Raw genomic sequence first — 3634 nt, forward strand, 5'->3', positions numbered from 1 at the left:
AGAGACTGGTGCTGCCATTTAGTCTGAGGGAGAAAGTGCTACATATTAGCCATAGCATTCCCTGGTCAGGTCATTTGGGGCAAGTAAAAACATCTGATAGGCTAGTATGACATTTTTATTGGCCAGGATGGTCTAAAGATGTAGTAAATTATATAAAAGCATGTGCAGAATGTCAAAGTAGGACCAGATAAGAGAGGAGACAAAGTTCCACTAATACCATTGCCTGTAGTGGAACAGCCTTTTTCCAGGATAGCGGTTGACATTGTGGGTCCTGTCAAATGTAGCCACACCAGACATAAATATATTCTGGTGGTGTGCGAATATGCAACCTGGTTCCCAGAAGCCTTTCCCCTGAAAAAGAAAAATGCAAGTAACATCATGAGAGCTTTAATACAGCTATTTGCCAGAGTGGGGATCCCAAGAGAAATGTTAACTGACCAGGGATCCAATCTAACAGCAAAATTGATAAGACAGGTGAATAGTTTGTTAGGGTGTGGTCATTAACCCCCCGAATTCCTATCACCCGCAGATGCATGGGCTAGTGGAGCGATTTAATGCCACCTTAAAACAGATGCTGAGGAAATTTGTTAGCATGACTGGATCAGATTGGGACCAATGGCTATCATACCTGTTGTTTGCTTACCGGGAGGTTCCGCAGGCATCCACAGGATTCTCTCCGTTTGAGCTGTTGTATGGTCGTCCTGTTCGAGGACCCCTTTCTGTGCTAAAGGAAACCCTAGAGGGAGACAGAGACAGAACTGAATCCCAAAATGTGCTAACATTTGTATTTGTAACATATGGCAAGGGCCATACACTGTAGTTGCTCAAAAGGTCCTGTCGCTTATGAGATTGACATGCCTGATCACCCTAGCAAATTAAGGCAGACTTTTCATATTAATATGCTGAAGCCATGGCAGGAATATACTAACCCTTCCAGTCAGCTATTAATTCGTAGCGTTCCGGAGGAAGAGGAATCAGAGGAGCAGTACTTGCCATCATGCAGAGAGGTCCAAGTAGGACCATCATTGGAACATCTAGAAGAGACAAAGAGCAGAAGTACAACAGTTGATACCAGAGGGTCTGTTAAGATCTTTGCCTGGTAAAACTCATCTAATTCAACATGATATTCTCCTTACCTCCCCAGGTCCTGTGAGAACATCATATTGTAGGATCCCTGCACACTTACAAGAGGTTTTCAGAGAGGAACTGGAACAGATGAAAGGTTTAGGCATCATCAAACCTTCAGTGAGTGACTGGCATAGTCCTGTGGTACTCGTTCCTAAAAGGAACGGACAAATGCGGTTCTGTGTGGACTACAGTAAGCTAAACGCCATCTCAGCTTTCGATACCTACCCAATGCCTAGAGTGGACGAGCTGGTAGAGCAGCTAGATTCTGCAAAATATTTAACAATTGATCTTTGCAAACGTTGTTGGCAGGTCCCACTTACAGAAGAAGCAAAACCACTCACTGCTTTCAGGGCTCCCGGAGGTCTGTACCAATTTACCATCATGCTGTTTGGGTTGCATGGAGCGGCGGCAAACTTCCAGCGCCTCATGGACAAAGTGCTGCAAGGAGCAGAGATGTACGCTAGAGCATACATAGATGATATAGTTGTGTGTAGCAAGACCTGGGAGGAACATCTACAACACCTGGCGGATGTGTTTGATGAAACAGCTGGGCTCGCGGTTAACCCTGAAAAAACAGTCATTGCTAAAGAAGTGCAATACCTTGGGTACACCATAGGGGCAGTTTGATCTGACCCCAAATTGACAAAATGACCGCTATAAAGGATCGTCCGTGTCCTGGAACAAAGAAGCAGGTCCGGTAGTTTCTTGGTTTGGTGGGGTGGTACAGAAGATTTATTCCCAATTTTTCTGATATTGCAGCACCCCTCACCGACCTGCTCAAAGGATCTGCACCACGAAGCATCAAATGGACAGAGTCATGTGAAAATACCTTTCAATCACTGAAAAAAATAATTTGTAAAAATGTTGTATTGCATTGTCCTGACTTTGAGAAACCTTTTATTTTGCAGGTTGATGCCTCAGGGGAAGGTTTAGGAGCAGCCTTGATGTAGGGGGAGGGTGACGAGAAGAGGCCAATTTTGTTTATCAGTAGGAAGCTGATTGACCGAGAGAAGTACACTACCTTAGAGAAGGAAGGATTAGCAATAAAATGGGCTGTAGACAACCTAAAGTATTATCTTCTTTTCAATTAATTCATTGTGGAGAGTGACCTCAGAGCTTTGCAGTGGATCCAAAGGATGAGGCATTCTAATGCTTGTGGGGCCCGCTGGTATTTGGCACACCAGCCTTACAGGTTTCAGGTACGTTATGTTGCTGGAAAAAATCTGGTGGCAGATTATTTATCTTACAAATAAGATCTGAAATCTTGAGGGGAAGGGTGTGTGGTAATGTGCCTCACTGGTATTACCAGCACTTAAATAAAATTAGTTTAGTGTCCTCTGCAGTGTTAAGAGAGAGGCATTTGTTTGGGGGGAAAAAAGGACAAAAACAGAAAGGAAATTTGCCTTTTTCTTATATTTTAGATAATGCAGAGAGACGTCTTTGCTAACGATTTGAGCGCCTTTTGGGGAGCGTCGCAGCGGGTCTCGGGTAAAGTGGAAAGGCGGCCCTGCCATTGACCGGCCAGGCTGGCATTGTGAGTCTTCCACTCATGCGTGTGTCTCCCGTGACCTCATAACACCAGAAGAGTGAGAAAGTGCAAAGCGCCTTAGTATTTGTTTGCCGCAGTTTAGAAAAGGGATTCCATATGGGCAGTTGTCTGGGCAGTAGCTCGAAAAAAAATGCTTACTTTCACTTTTGGGAGAAGTGCAGTTCGCGTCTCAAAAGCCGGCACTGCTATGCGCGCGCCGGCTGCTCAGATTTTTATAGTAATTGTACGGGGCATGAGACGGCACTTTTTGAGGATGCATTCACGTCATCGCGTGCCCGCGGAGGGATGACGTAAAACAGTTTAATTGGTCGGCGCGAGGGTGCCGTATACAAAAGGGAATTACGGCCTCTGGAGGGTAGTGATGGGCGGAGTGAAGCCTCACGAAGCATCAAAACGTTTGAAGCAATTGTGTTGTAAATCGCTTCGAAGCATTTAACACTCACCTCTCTAGTGACACCTCCTGGCTATTTTCATTAACGTTACACAAACTCATGATCCACTTCAATGATGTCTGTTAAAACTCTTATTGCTTTTACTTTTTTGCCGCTACAGACTAACAACGAAGAGAAGGGTTTGTCAGCAGCTTCTAGTGTCTGATGTCTACTATCTATATATATATATATATATAGTATCCAATGGTCTTAGAGTTGGTGGGCATGGCTCCTTCCTGCGTGCTTTCATGGGTGTCTTGCCCGCTCTGGCGGCGGCTTAGAGAAATATTATATATATATATATACACCCACCAACTCGGACACAGCAGCTCACAAAACGCTACGTCATTGGATACGATGACAACTCGCCGAGCCACACCCACCAACTCGGATGCAGCAACTCGCAACACAGGGCGTCATTCACGTTCGTCTCTGCTACACTCCACATGCACCTCTGAGCCACGTTGACTTTTCATTATTCTTTTCGGTTATGATGCACACACCACCATCGCAAACTGTTTTACAC

General features: G+C 45.0%; 1 long non-coding RNA gene across 1 annotated transcript; it reads right to left on the reverse strand.

Annotated features, from left to right (window-relative positions):
* Nucleotides 1-351: 351 nt before the first annotated feature.
* Nucleotides 352-1269, reverse strand: LOC127528860 (uncharacterized). Its single transcript, XR_007935466.1, has 3 exons — nt 1137-1269; nt 930-1034; nt 352-736 (listed from the first exon to the last, which is right to left on the reverse strand). It is a non-coding gene; the product is annotated as an uncharacterized LOC127528860 (long non-coding RNA).
* Nucleotides 1270-3634: the final 2365 nt, after the last annotated feature.

The sequence above is a fragment of the Erpetoichthys calabaricus genome, chromosome 7, assembly GCF_900747795.2.
Source record: "Erpetoichthys calabaricus chromosome 7, fErpCal1.3, whole genome shotgun sequence".
NCBI lineage: Eukaryota > Metazoa > Chordata > Cladistia > Polypteriformes > Polypteridae > Erpetoichthys > Erpetoichthys calabaricus.